This window comes from Pseudophryne corroboree, chromosome 6 (assembly GCF_028390025.1).
Source record: "Pseudophryne corroboree isolate aPseCor3 chromosome 6, aPseCor3.hap2, whole genome shotgun sequence".
Taxonomy (NCBI): Eukaryota; Metazoa; Chordata; class Amphibia; order Anura; family Myobatrachidae; genus Pseudophryne; species Pseudophryne corroboree.
The window spans coordinates 481,353,835-481,370,253 of NC_086449.1; positions in this window are offsets into that span (position 1 = coordinate 481,353,835).

The window sequence follows — 16,419 nt, forward strand, 5'->3', positions numbered from 1 at the left end:
CAGCTGTCTCTCTGCACCTCAACAGATCTCTCCTCCCAGTGATAGGAAAGTCACAGCAGCATTGGCACAAATTAGATTTGCCACACAATTTTATGCAGCTCCAATCCTCATCAATCTACCTCAGAAGGGGTCTCATTATATCATCTGGCTCACACTGTGCAACTTTACTGCAACAGAAACATGACTCCACACTGTCCTGCTCTGCCCACAAGCCAGGTCAAGCCTTCTTCACAGCATTCTGGCTGCCATGGCAACCTCTGCCTCCCCTTGCTCCAAGGAATTTTGGGGCTTGAAACCCTCGTAGCTATGGCTCCTCTGCAGCTATGTGTCATAGCCTATGTTGGGGGCACAGCTCAGTGATAGCTTATGATATTGGGACATAGTTGCCTACCCTCCCTCATTCTGCAGGAGACTCCCTGAAATAGTAGCAATCTCCCTCACTCCCTGAATAGTCCAGCAATCTCCCTGATTGCATCTTACCCCCATTATATAGCTGTTACATTCTAGGGGGGGGGGGGGGGATAATTCAGGGCTACATACATTCAAATGAGCTCTTTAGTGCCACTTCCCTGCATTGGTTATAAGGCACAATGCTATCTATGGCTACATGCATTTTAAATAAGGTTTCTCATGGCCACTTACAGTATATGGAGCCTCTTGTAAAACACAATACACTGACAATTCCTGAAATATATGTGTCTTTTCTTCAACAAGTAGATCTTACTAACTTTGGGGCTCATTTACATTTGGATGTAAGTCATTTTCATGACACACCTCTCAGATGTAGCAGTACACATCCAGGCTGATAGGTGTTACTTTTACAGTCTCCCTGAAATGCTTTTTCAAAAGTAGGCAAGTATGGGTATCACACAGGCTCAAACATTAAATCCCACATGTTATTTAATAATAAAAAAGTATTGAATTATTATCAGTCATTATTATCAGTCTGACTCTAAGTTTTTAAGTTTATACCATACATCGAAGCCAGATCGGACATGACTAGGGCCATACCAGTGAACAACTGCTGCCAGTGCTGCATCACACACACTGACAGGAGCCGAGGAGGATGGTGCAGCAGCTGCAGCCAGCAATGGATACCACAGGAGGTGCGCCCAGCCCCCCAGGTTCCTCTTCACGTGACCAGCAGCCAGGAGAGGGAGCATGATGTGACATCATTATGTCACTGTTGCACTTGCATCGGCCCTAGCAAAGTGGTAGGCACTGTCACGCTGCCAAGAACAATGGCCTTGCTAAGCAGCAAAACTCATGGCATTTGATAAATGGTGCTCCATCTGTCTTTTGACAGCATATGATAAAACTTGTTGATAAATCAGCCACTGGTGGTAATGGCAGGTTCAAAGTGTGCAGGCGGTACAGCGTACCCACTGCCGTATTCATAACGGTACGCCATACCCGCATACTTGCACCACTGGGCATCTGTGACCCGTAAAGGTTATCCTGGTGACCTGATCTTCTCTACCTGTAATTGGCAGCCAGCATTGCCCCTCCTCACTGTACTTCTGGCACCCCTGACCATGCACGACTCCTGTGTCCAGACAATGCGCTCACTATAATCCTCTAATTGGAACAGCAGGTGCTGATGTGTGGAGAGCCCAAAATAAACAGCTTTGGTCTGCTGTGTCAGAGAGTTGGGGCTGAAATGCCTCTAGGCAGGATGCTGGTGGTCAAGCTACCCCTCACCGCTTTACCCCCTAACCCTCCCATACACACCGGATCCTGTGTCTAAATACAGCTCTCCTCTCACCCATCTTTCCGTCTTCCCTCCTGATGTGGTGCTTGGAGTGTGGAGAGCTGGCACTGCAATGCTGGTTAGCTAGTTTAGAGCACGGCTCCCCTCTCTCCCATCTTGCTTCCGTATAGGATATATGTTATATCATCTAAAGCTATAAACCTGTGCCACCGAGCAAGGCCATGGTGCTCAGCGGCGCATAACAGAAACTAACTGCAGTAATGGCAGGTGCAAAATGTGAGGGCAGTGTGGCATACCTGCTGCCAAATTCTCTACTGTACGCCGTACCCGAGCATACCCACATGTACTTGCACCACTGAGTACTCCAAATGACTTTCTCTGGTCATCTATCACTCCTATTGAAAGGTCCTGGACACTGCTGAAGCTTATAATATTACTTTATTAATACTCCCACCCCAAACCCACTGACCACTATCAGCACCTAAAATTTGTCCTCCTATTTTAATGACAAGATTTACATGATTCAACATTCAATGGTATCCTCATCCTCAGCTAGTAACCTGCTCAGTTCCTTAGAAAGGCCATCACTCACTTCTAATTCTCCTGCATCTCTGCTGCATATTCTGTTGATTACTCTATGCTTTCATACAAACACTACAATCCCCAGCACTCTGTTACATCCTGGTTCTCATCATACTTTCAAATCGCTCTTTCAGTAGTCACTTCCCTGTATCAAACTCCTCTGCACTTGTGTTATCAGTTGGAGTACTGGATCACAAGGTCCTTAGGGGGACATTTACTAAGCAGTGATAAGAGCGGAGAAGTGAGCCAGTGGAGAAGTTGCCCCATCAACCAATCAGCAGCTCTGTATAATTTTATAGTATGCAAATTATAAAGGGATACAGACCTTTTGGCCTTTCCATTTTATCATATGTTGTATTGTATTTGAGTATAGTGTAAACTCTAGGAAGGGACTAAGCTGCTGTTGAGAAGGGCAGGTTGTAAATTTTATTTTTTTAAATTTGTACAGACCTCCTTGCTGGCTATCTAAGCATTATCTACCAAATAAATCACCATGGTCAGTTTTTCCATGACCTGAATCTTGCCCCAGCATGCCACCTCCATTAATTGTTCAGGCATATTACTGTATGTGCCAGCTGCTGCCACTTAGTAGTATACTGTAGTCCATCTTTTTCATTTGCCAAAACCCATGGCTTGACAGTAAGATCATGATGCTTAGCGTGAAATACTGTTGATAAGATTTTGGATTCAAAGCCAACCAGTCACAGATGGCAGACCTTATTTCATCATGGTCCACTGGGTTGGGTACAGGATCCCGGCAGTCTGGATCCCGGCGGTCGGAATCCCGATGGTCAAAATACAGACACCGGAATACCGACCGTCAGAATGCTGGCAGGGGGTCAAGGAGAATGAAGCCTCTTGTGGGCTTGCTACGCTCACCATGCTGCAGGCTTGGTGGCTCGCTTCGCTTGCCACAGGTTCTGTTCCCACTCCATGGGTGTCATGGACACCCAGGAGTGGGAATAGCTGTGGTGGCGCTCGCAGCATTCTTGCGGTCAGGATTCCGGCGTCATTATCTTGACCATGGGGATTCCGACCGCCGGCATTCCAACTACATCCTGGTCCACTGACTCTTTAACAGACAAGGATGTAAATGATAGCTGAGCTGAGTCTATGATACTAATAACAGAACAACTCCCATTGCCAAAACCCATGGTTTGACAGTAAAATCATGATGCTAAGCGTGAAAGTACTGTTGATAAGATTTTGGCTTCAAAGCCAACCAGTCACAGATGGCAGACCTTATTTCATCATGTTCCACTCGGTAGGGTACAAGATCCCGGCGGTTGGAATCCCGATGGTCAAAATACAGACACCGGAATCCAGACCATCAGAATGCCGGCAGGTCGGAATCCTGACAGTCAAAATACAGACACCAGAATCCCGCATGTCAGAATGGCGGCAGGGGGTCAATCGGAATGAAGCTTCTTGAGGGCTCTCTATGCTCGCCATGCTGCGGTCTCGGTGACTCGCTTCTCTCGCCACAAGTTCTATTCCCACTCCATGGGTGTCGTGGACACCCATGAGTGGGAATAGCTGTAGTGGAGCTCACAGCATTCTGGCGGTCAGGATTCCGGAGTCGGTATCTTGACCGTCGGGATTTCGACCGCCGGCATTCCAACTACAGTACATCCCGGTCCACTGACTCTTTAACAGACAGGGATGTAAATGACAGCTGAGCTGAGCCTATGATTCTAATAACAGAGCAACTCACATTGCCTTTATGGCTAATGGCCACACATTCAGAAGTGTCAGAAAGGCGTCTAAATTACCCAGTCTCATTTTAGGTATGATGGGAGAAACTGGCCAATTATCAATTTCTGCTTCCACTCTAGCCTTCAAGATTTTCACCTTTTCCTGATTCCTAGTTCTCTTTCCAAAAAGGTGTCAGTAAACCATCCAACTTTAAAGTGTGCCAGGAACAGGACTGGCCCTATTATTACTCCAGTTATGTGGCTGGGTAAGGCGCCACACTTTGGAGGTTGCCGCAGCATGACATAACCTGCCGCAGTAAAACACTTGGTCCCCCACCTGCCTTAGTGTCTCCTGTGACTGTTGCACAGCTTTGTGTGTGTCCCCTTCCCCCGTGTGTCTCCCACTGTCCCTGCAGCCGACCGGGTCAGGTCAGATGTACTGTACATAACAGGTAGCTGTTCAGGTGTGCTGTAGGACTGGACCGCATTAAGTGACAGGCAGTTGCTGATGAGGGAGCAGAGGTGTGACATTAGGAAACTATTTTAACAGCCAGCCAAAGGAGCTCAGCTAAGGGGCTGGGCAGACTGCCAAGGCTCGTGGCGTGCAGAGCTGAGGGAGCCGCACAGTGTTCTCAGTCAGCCAGCTGTGCTGAGAGGCCTGCTTGACTAAGGCGGCAGGCAGCAGGTGGAGCCAGCACAGATGAGAGGGGCAGGATTAACATGCAGTGCAGACTCAGACCGGTAAGGTAGGGAGTACCACTGACAGAGGGGTCCGCTAGTGCTGATGATCATGGCTGCAGCCTGCTTCTTACTCACAGGCAAATGTCTGCCTGTAAAAGTGTGACTTTAAGATGCAGTGTGGGACTGAGATCATTAGCACCACTGGGTCCCTCTGTCAATCGATCATTAGATCCAGGTTTAAGAAAGTGGCATGGGGATTGCGTGCAGGCCTGGTGACAGTGGAGGTCAAAGGGAACACCTGTACCAGGCCCCAAGGATGAGGTACAGGTAGGGTGTGTGGGCCGCATGGTTCCTGCTGTGCGGTGTTTAGGTGTGGATACAGGGAAGTGCAGCGCAGGTGAGTCTCTCCCTTGTGTAAGCATGGGTCGGTAAGGGAACATAGGACTTTGAAATGGGGTTGGGAAGCTGGGAATGCAGCATGGAGTCATTTTGGAGAGACAGACTGTGGTGTGTGTGTGTGTGTGTGTGTGTGTGTGTGTGTGTGTGTGTGTGTGTGTGTGTGTGTGTGTGTGTGTGTGTGTGTGTGTGTGGGAGGAAGGAGATATATATAAGAAGCTAATATATATATTCATACAGTTATATATATATATATATATCTGTATGAATATATATATATATTAGCTTCTTATATAGTGCAGCAAATTATGTTGCTCTTTATAGATATATATAAAGAAGAAGAAAAAAGAAGAAAAAACAGCGGCACTCAGGTGGTCTTTGATAAGTACAAAAATATATTGTCACATAGACAAGCAAAAGAACTCCAACATTTCGGGGCGTCCAAGCCCCTTTGTCAAGGTGTATAGAAAGAAAAAATCCCACTTACCTTTAAATATCCCGCTTACCTTTAATATCCCGGTCCTATTTAAAGGTAAGTGGGATATTTTCCTTCTATACACCTTGACAAAGGGGCTTGCATGCCCAAAAAATGTTGGAGTTCTTTTGCTTGCCTATGTGACAATATATTTTTGTACTTAACAAAGACAACCTGAGTGCCACTGTCTTTTCTTCTTTATTCCTACCATCGCGGAGGGCACCGGTGGCTATTGTCTTTGTAGTGGAGTGCCTGACCGACCATATATATATATATATATATATATATATATAACACAACACAACATAACACCCATGAAGGTGGCACTCGCAAGACTTCCAATAAGGAATAATGAGACAGACAGCGTCTGTGGTTCAACATTTTAGTCTAATGGACTTTTTTCAAGAACAAAAAACAACATGTGCAATCTTACCTTATATAGTGAATACCGTTGTTTTTTGTTCTTGAAAAAAGTCCATTAGACTGAAACCTTGAACCACAGACGCTGTCCGTCTCATTATTCCTTATTGGAAGTCTTGCGAGTGCCGCCTTCGTGGGTGTTATGTTGGAGTCTATTTGACTTAAGGAGGGCACCGGAGCATTTCTGTGGGACAGTAACGTGAGTGCCGACCCATTCCTGTATATATATATATATATATATATGTGTTATACACATATGCATACAAGTTGGAGAGGGCTCCAGAGATATTACTGTACGGGGACTCAAGATTTCTGTTGCCAGCCCTGATTGCGTGCCCCCCCTCCCAGGGAACTGCACTCCTGATACGGACTAGTTCAGCTTCCTCTCCTGACTCCACATGTTGCTATACACCATGTCTCTGACAGCTCTTTCCTTATCCCTTGCCTCCTTGCTTCCCTAGGCTGGGCTAGGCAGAGGCACTCAAAAGACATTGGGCCTAATTCAGAGTTGATCGCAGCAGCAAATTTGTTTACAGTTGGGCAAAACCATGTGCACTGCAGAGGGTGCAGATATAATATGTGCAGAGAGAGTTAGATTTGGGTGTGGTGTGTTCAAACTGAAATCTAAATTGCAGTGTAAAAATAAAGCAGCCAGTATTTACCCTGCACATAAACAAAATAACCCACCCAAATCTAACTCTCTGTGCAAATGTTATATCTGCCCCCCCTACAGTGCACATGGTTTTGTCCAACTGCTAACAATTTGCTGCTGCGATCAACTCTGAATTACCCCCATTGCTCAGCTGATTCTCTGCTCTTACCCCACTACAACCCTCTGTGTTTGCTCTTCCCCCTTCTATGCCTAAGCTCCTTTTCCCATCTACTCGGATGAGCTCTTCTATGGTCTGAATTTTTAATTCATGACCACTGTGGATCAGTAATGCTTCATGTTTACTGGTTCTTCTGGCAGGGGGAAACTGGGGATATGTTTACTGGTTCCCATTTGGCATTCCCTACTACTTTTTCTTAAAAAACTGTGAAGGCTTTTACAGAGCAGCCAAATATATACATGCTTGATGGGGTGTTTATGGACTGTCCGCTCAGAGTAGTTACATTTTCTGGAAAACTCAGGAGACACTTCAGCATTCTGCAGTAAACGTGGGCTGCCCATATCTGTGTACCTCCTACTGCTACCAAGCTGGTACTGTTGTGAGGTGAATGTGGTTGGTACAACAGTGATATCTCTGCACCATTATTCAACAGGGCTGTATATTGTGTGACTGTGCTGTTATCTCTCCCCATATCATGTGGAAATCACTTCTTGGCTTTCTTGGCACAAATATCATCCTTGATCTCCTCCTTTGGAGGGTGTGCTGCCAGGGACCCACCTCCCTGTGATAGGATAAGGTTTGACACCTTCCAGTGGTTGGTGAGTGCATGTATAAACCCACCCTTGGCTAGTTCCCTCCCCACCCAGTTGGGTAAATGTATGAAGCAGTGATAAGAGTGGAAAAAGTGAGCCAGTAGTTGCACATGGCAACCAATCAGCTGTTCTATATAATTATATAGTATACAAATTATAAATGTTACTTCAATGCTGATTGGTTGCCATGGGCAACTTCTCCACTGGCTCACTTCTCCATTCTTTTCACTGCTTCATACATTTACCCCAGTGTCCCATAGGGCTGCCTTTGCTTTCTCACAGGGTGAAGGGTGTGGAGTAGGCAGGGCAGATGGAATGGCTCACTCACCTCATCAATATCACTCTTGACTATGTGTTTAGACAGACCTGGGCTAACGCCCTCTCCCATTTATGTCCCCTGCAGTGATTTCCACTGCTTAAACAACACTTACTAAGTTATCCCACCTATAGCTTTCTTGGGGACTACCACATATAGTAAACCAAAAAACATTAGTTTTCCAGATGTTGCATACTTAGCACCTGTCTCTGTTGCATTTGGTCACAACCACTCTCCACCTATTTTCCCAAGGCTGCCAGTTGTCCCACAGACTCACAAGCATACCACACTCTCTTTGGTTCTGATTGGTCAGTGGACAATGTTGTTAACAGTGGTATCTGGTATATGGGTGGTGCATTTATCAGTAACACACTGTTGATGCCTCGTGTAATTTGTGCCATATTAGGAACTCTCTGCATCAATTTCAACTGTGGTCTCTTGGCATACTCTCTGCATTCACTATCATGCATTTCAACATTTTGCTCACATGTTATCACATCATCTGATCTATATGATTGATCTAACAGGTCTGATCATTTGCTATAAGTTCACATGACTTCACACAATCACACATCTGATCAACACCAGTTTCCCCATCAGTGCAACCGCATTCCTAAATCTCCTCAACCTGTTCCTGTGTATCTTATACATTGCTGATTATGGTGGGGACCAGCCCCCTTACTTCCTCTATACAGCATGCAGCTGAATCATGACATAAGTCCCTGTTTTCCTCAGCGTATTCAGACTTCTCATGTAAAGTATCAGTTATTTAATTTAATCCTGCCCAATCTTATTTTACAATCAGAGTACGCACATTGGCAAGCTGAATCTCACTTTTATGCACAGTATTATTTACAACATATGATTCCACCTGCCGCTGTAATGTATGAGTGTCAGACCTTTGACTTGTCAGACAAGAAACATTCTGTACTGTGTGTGTCAACTTCCTCTTTTATTTCCTGCACTGCAAGCAGCTTGTTACATTGTATAATGGGACTTAGAATCACAGCGGTGGCTGGTATATAACTTTACACTATGAACAGATAAATGACAAATATTATCACATTTCACAGGCTGAAAATGCTTCACAGCCTTTTCAATCATTGCTCGACAGCAGTGGAACCACATAAGATGCTTGGTCCAACAGTGTTCAGAACTAACGAACTGAGCAGGGTTTTTACACTTAACATCAGAACCACTAAACATTTTCTTCAAATAACCCTTGTCTGCTGTTTAACTCTTTGTATCCCACCCTAACCCCATTATATGTTCCAGGTGCAATTGAATACTTTGGATACACGGAAACAAAGAGAGCAATCAAAACAGTATATCATTTCAAATTTGGTTTATTCAAATAAGAATGAAATGAAATGCACTTAGCTACAGATGTTGCTGCACACGACATGTTCAAGTGGTTGTGGTACCCAGGGTCCCATCATGACTTCCAGGATGCCTACAATTATGTACTGCTATCAACAGGTTGACGGGCACCAATGTCTGAATCACGTTGTGTGTTGCAGTCTTTCAGTTTTATAATACAGAGATCAATGCCCAAATACCAATTACATAGAAAGACATAAACATAATCTAAGCGATCTATTTACTAAACAACAGTTAGAATTATCTTAAAGCATAGGCAGAAAAGCCTAGCAGGTGCAGGGGCAATGAAGAGGAAAAACAAGTTTAGCATCTTAGAATTTCCAATAATCTCTGCATGTCAGACAGAAAACACTATTAAAAGTACAAAAGCTGAACGTCATTTTGGTCACACACCATACACTACCTCAGTTAGTGCACTGATGAGCTGCATTTATTCCTGGTCAACTTTTCTATTGATCCATACAGCTTTTCTATGTGCAGTATTGTTCAATTCAAATAATAGCTGACCTTTTCAATGTCAATTATCTCTCTGTGTCATTATTTAAATTTTTAGTTGTAATTTGACTCAAACACAAGACACAAAAAAGTTATAATTTTAATTAATTAAAGACTTTACTGTAGAATCCATAAACTCAGGCAGTCACATATCTAGACTATACAGTCTCCGGCATGTATTTTGGTTAAAAGTGATGAGCACATTATTCCCTACAACACTTCACTGATCACCTCTGTTTGTACTATTTTTTTTAAGGCTCAAACCCTGTATGTAGCACATACAGTATGTGGCTGTGTGTGTTCTGGATATCCCATCTTCATACCCACAAGAAACTAGCAGATTTCAATACAGAGGTTCCAAAGAGGAAATGGTTATAATAACTATTTTGATGGAAGCTAACTGATGGGAATGGGATTGCTAACTCGACATTCTTATATGTAAATATGTGCAGGGATGCTGCTGCTCCTTAGACTATGAGTGACTTAATTATGCATAGTTCCCAGGGTAAGATTAATAATGGTTTGGGTGGAGCTGCAGCTCCAGGCCCCAATGAAAAAGGCCCACAAGAGCCACTGCAATGCTGAAGCAGTTGACAGGAGAAAAAAACAATTCCTGTCACCACCAACATTTCCCAACCACAAGAAGCATTACCCACACTCATCTCAACAGCCGCCAATGAAGCTTGTATGAAGCTCCGCCCCTGGATCATCCAAAGCCACAATCTAGCTCCTGCAGGCAGGGGCAGGAGTTTTTTACATCCAAGGCAGGCGCTCAGAGCCCCGTGGGAGCCTTTAAAGAACTTGCCAGTCAACCCACCTCAGAAGCACCTAATACAGAACAGGGCAGCATACACACACTGCATGTCTTAGGGATCAGCAGTGCTTTGAAACATGCTGCAAGACAACTGATGTAACAGATATCGCTGTAGAGGACCTGGTTCTGCCTCCTCCGCCTGCCTCACCGAGAAGAACACAGCTGCCATGTGGGGGCTTCATGGTGGCTAAGGATTTAGGAATGGTGGACTTCCAGAACCCCTTTGTGATTGATGTGAACCTGCTGGTGTACTCCTTAAGAAGGCTGATTTCTTTTCCCAATACAGTGATCATGAAAATTGTGTTGTCACTTGTCTCATAGTCATGTTTGAGTGCCTGTGCCAACTGCCCAGAATGCCCCTTAAGGGCCTTATCTTGTGTATCTGACCAAGCAGGAGGGAACCAGGATTTTCAAGAAAGTGGATACTGGTGTCATGCTCAAACAGGGAGGTAATACCTATATTTACTGTATATGACTAACTCTGAAAGTTCAAGTTACTCATGAGTCAACATCTTCTATAATTTTCAAGTGCCAGTTCTTATGGAAATAATTAGATGTAAATTTTACCATATGTGGGCAGAAAGTCTGTTAACCCCTGTCCCATCTAGGTGAGGCTTGTGGACAATTTAAGTGGATAATAAGGCTGCTGTAATTGTCCTCTAATTTAGTGACTGGCCACAGATACAGTATATACTGCACAGGTTTAGCATATTAATAAATTCATTTTAGTTTCCATATAATGGTCCATATTTAAAGTGAAAATGGGTGATCTGTACCATTTTACCACACTGATGGGACCCCAGACTTATATCTCTGTCCTACACCATAGGGGTCAGCCAAACTCCACATGCAGCTTGCCATATTTCCATGAATTAACTTACTACAATCTCTGCGGGTGGGAGGAGCCATCATGCACACAGGAGAAATAACAAAATTAGCTAGTAACTCACAAGAAGGAGCACTGATTAGCCCAGGCGCTACAGCCAGCAGAATACACAATTGGTGTTTTAAACAAATGCCATTTGTGGAGCCACCATGATGCAGTTAAAAGCAAAGACACCCCAGAACCAAATAATAAATACAGCAGGTACAGCACCTTAATTTAATAGGTTTTGCCCTATCACAACGGGCTGATGATGAGGATCCGAACACTGGGCGTTCGTTGGAGAAGTGGTCGCAACAGCAGGAAGGAACTGAGGAGGTTGGATGTAATTCCTTCTCATATAACCCGAGGTTCAAGGAGGAGCTAGTGAAATAATTAACAAGTGGACTGAGATAGGTGAAACGTACCAGCTGATTCCGGGGAATGAGGACTAGGAGACCAAGGAATGTTACTGCTGAGTTGTCGTGATTGAAGAACACTAAAAAATGCTGCTGAAGAATAAATACTGAAAAGTCTTGGCTGAAGGATACTGAAGAATGCTGCTAAGAATGTATGCTAAAAAGTCGTGGTTAAAGAACACTGAAGAATGCTGCTGAAGAATGAATACTGAAGAGTCGTGGCTGAAAAACACTGAAGAATACTGCTGAAGAATGAATGCTGAAGAGCACTGCTGATGACCAGGAAGCCCCTGTACAGATACGAGGCACCCATGGATATGGCCTGGCAGGTGGACAAATGCGGACCGTGGAGTTGAGAGTCCACTGACAACGGTACTGTGGATGACTGCGGGAAACTGGGAGAGCAGAGTAAGAGATTGAAAGAGCACAAACTAATAGCCACAGGAAATTTCTGAGGGAGCTTCTGCACTGGGCAGTAACTTAAAGCACTGGCAGCATTACAGTCTAAATTGCTCCCCATTGTAAGAAGAAGCTGCCAGGGATTAGCTGGACGTTCATCCAGCCATCGGCCACAGTGAATAGGACTCCAACATGGTGGCCCCCAGCGCTGAAGACATACAATGGCATGCCTATTCGCTCACCTGGACTCCCATCTCCCCAGCTCTGGAAACCACACAATCACTGCCACCAGTCCCCACTGCAGCCCCGCAGCACCACCAGCAGTCAGACAGGCAGGCCCATGACCCCAGCTCCAAAGGTAAGCCTCTGGCTCCTGACATGCACGTACCCTGCAAACATTTCAGATGTCTGTATTCAAGCAAGCCAATGGTGACTACTATTAATTGGGTTGAGGGTGCCTAGCTGAGTCTTTGCTGAGAGACAGAAAGCCTAGCTTCAGCCCTGTGTATATGTGTATACAGGGGCGGATCCAGAAAAAAATTACAGAGGGGGCACCATTAGGGACGTGGCTTCGTTGGAATGGGCGTGGCTTCGTTGGAATGGGCGTGGTATTGCAGGAAAAGACTACCTTATACCCCAGTTTTGCAACCTGCACGCCCAGACGTTGGCCACCACAGGAAAGAAAAATAATCCTGATTCATGCCCCTTACATTATTTGTCATTTTTCCTCCTTATAGTAATGCCCAGTATACATTATTCCACATACTGCAATGGCCCTTAGACATTATTCCACACACAATAATGCACATGACACAATATGCACACACTGTAATGCCCCAGACACATTATGCCACACACCGTAATGCCTGTGACACATTATGACAGGAATCGCAATGCCCGTTATACATTATGCTACACACTGCACTGCCCCTGATACATTATAGAACATACAATGTCTGTGACACATTATGCCACACACTGCAATGACCTTGAGACATTATACCACAATGCCCGTGATATAGTATACCATACACCGTAATGCCTGTGACACATACCGCAATGCCCGTTATACCCTATGCCATACACCGTAATGCCCGTTATATATTATGCCACACTGCAATGACCCTGAGACATTATACCACATACCACAATGCCCGTGATATAGTATACCACACACCGTAATGCCTGACACATTATGACACACACCGCAATGTCCGTGATACATTATGCCACACACTGCAATGACCCTGAGACATTATACCACATATCACAATGCCAGCGATATAGTATACCATACACCGTAATGCCTGTGACACATTATGACACACACCGCAATGTCCGTGATACATTATGCCACACACCGTAATGCCCATTACACATTAAGTCCTACAGTAAGGCTTCTAATTACTTTTCAAATACCTGCTCGTTGTCAGGGGTTTCATGCACTGGGTGTCATGCTCGTTGCCAGGGGTTTCATGCTCTTGGTTCCATGCACGGTGCCAGGGGTTTTCATGCTCAGGGTGTCATGCTCGTTGCCAGGGGTTTCATGCACTGGGTGTCATGCTCGTTGCCAGGGGTTTCATGCACTGGGTGTCATGCTCGTTGCCAGGGGTTTCATGCACTGGGTGTCATGCTCGTTGCTAGGAGGTAGTCCTTGTTGCTAGGGCTGTGCTCCCAGTGCCACATATGTCCCCAGTGCCAGATATTCCCCCACGGTGCCAGGTACTCACATGCCCCCAGTGCCAAATATAGCCCCCCCCATGTGCCAGGTACACATATACCCCCAGTGCCAGATATTCCCAGACAGTGCCACATATGCCCCCAGTGCCAGATATCTCCCCCCCAGTGCTTTATATGCCCCCAGTGCCACATATGCCCCAGTGCCACATATGCCCCAGTGCCAGATATTCTCCCCCCCCCCAGTGCCACATATGCCCCCAGTGCCAGATATCCCTCCCCTGCCAGTTATTCCCCCCAGTGCCACATATCCCCCCCAGTGCCACATATGCCCCCAGTGCCAGATATCCCCCCCGTGCCAGATATGCCCCCAGTGCCAGATATTCCCCCCAGTGCCATATATGTCCCAAGTGCCAGATATTCTCCCCCCCCTCCCTGCCAAATATGCCCCCAGTGCCAGATATCCCCCCCCAGTGCCAGATATGCCCCCAGTGCCAGATATTCCCCCCAGTGCCATATATGTCCCCAGTGCCAGATGTTCTCCCACCCCCCCCCCTCCCCCCTCCCTGCCAAATATGCCCCCCAGTGCCAGATATAACCCCCCTTCCTCCGCCGCCGCCGCCGCCGATGCTCCCCCCGCTCCCCTGCTGTTAGGAGGGACACGGAGGGCACAGTGCGCGCCTCTCCTGTGTCCCTCCTGTGTCTCCGGCGGCCGCGGGTCACTGTAATAAAGGAAGTGCTCACGAACGGCACTTCCTTTATGAGACCAGCGGCCGCCGGAGACACAGGAGGGACACAGGAGAGGCGCGCACTGTGCCCTCCGTGTCCCTCCTAACAGCAGGGGACGAAACGAGACCGCAGACTGACATGCGGACGCTAGTCCGCATGTCAGTCTGCACTAAAAATGACAGGGGGGGCCCCCCCTAAATCCGCCACTGTGTGTATATATATATATGTATATTATTGATATCTAAATCTTTCACATACACAGTTGCACCACAGGTTCCATCACTCACATTTACATCATCTGAAGTACATTCTATAAGGATTTACACTCCTTTCTCTCTGTGTGTTACAGCTATCTAATGTATTTCCCACATGGGCAACCCAGAAAATTTCTGGAAGATTTTTATGCCTGGTTCCCTCACTTCCTGTCCTCTGACATCTCCACCATCATCATGGGTGATTTCAATATAGCTATTGATAGTCCAAAATCTGCTTCTCATGCGTCCAAACTACTCTCTCTAACCTCCTCTCTTGGTCTCTCCCAATGGATTGGCTCCTCTACTTATCAGGAGGGTCACTGCCTTATCTTGTATGCTCAGTTTCTCAATTCACTAACACTCCTTTCCCTCTCTCAGACCACAACCTTATCACCTGCATGCTCTCCTTTATTACTTCAATCTCAGTGTCATTAAAGTCCTCCAATCCTCATCAAAACTGCAAAAATTATAACACAATTAATTTTCAAGAACTTTCCAGCTTTCCTCAACAACTGTTCTCACCTAGTTCTGCATTTACTTCTCCTGAGATGGCTGTATCACACCTAAACCAGACCCTAAAAACAGCCCTTGATGAAGTGGCTCCAGCTACCCATCACACTAGATGTTAATCGAAGCACTCTAAAATTAACAAGACACCTTCAAAAACTCTTACGTAAAGTTGAACGTAAGTGGCGTAAATCTTGTACACAAGTGACTTTCCCACATATAAGACTATCTACCACTCCTATTGTAATGCCGTGGACACTGCCAAACAAACACATTTCCAAACTCTGCTCAAGCCTCTAACCCCAAGAAACTTTTTAATACATTTAAATCTCTTCTCAACCCTCCCTCACCAAACTCACAGCCACTATCAGTGCGCAAGATCTTGCTTCCTACTTGAAGGACAAGATTGATAAAATCCAAGATGAAAGAGTACACTCTTCCTCAATCAGTGACCTGCTCAATTCCCTACCTGAATGCTCCGGCACTTTCTCTTTATTTGGTCCCACAAATGAAGATTAAGTATCAACACTCTTCTCGTCCTGCTACTCTGCTACCTTTCCTGTTGATCCTATACCCTCACAAATAAGCCTCACAAATAAGTAAAGCTCTGTCTCCTGTGCTCATCCCAACCTTAACTCAAATCTGTAATCTCTCTCTCTCGACAGGTATCTTTCCTTCACTGTGCAAGCATGCAGTAATTACTCCCATTCTGAAAAACAAAATTCTGACCCAATCTCTCTCTCTCAAACTATCGTCCCATCTCTCAGCTCCCATGTCCCTCCAAACTACTTGAGAGACTTGCCTACACTTGCCTTACACACTTTCTTAACTCATACTGACCCACTTCAGTCTGGCTTTCACACTCAGACATCACTGACTAAAGTACTGAGTGATCTGGTCACTGCTAAATCCAAAGGTCACTACTTATTCTTCTATATCTCTGTTTGCTTTTGACCCTGTTCACCACTCTTTTCTAATACAAACACTACAATCCCTAGGTCTTCAGGACACAGTCCTTTCTTGATTCCCATCCTACCTATCTAATTGCTTTTTCAGTGTCCGCTTCTCTGAATCCACCCCCCCCCCCCCCTTACTACCTCTATCGGAGTACCACAAGGCTCCGTCTTAGGTCCTCTGCTTTTCTCAATCTACACCACATCTCTTGGCAACTAATCAGCTCTTTCG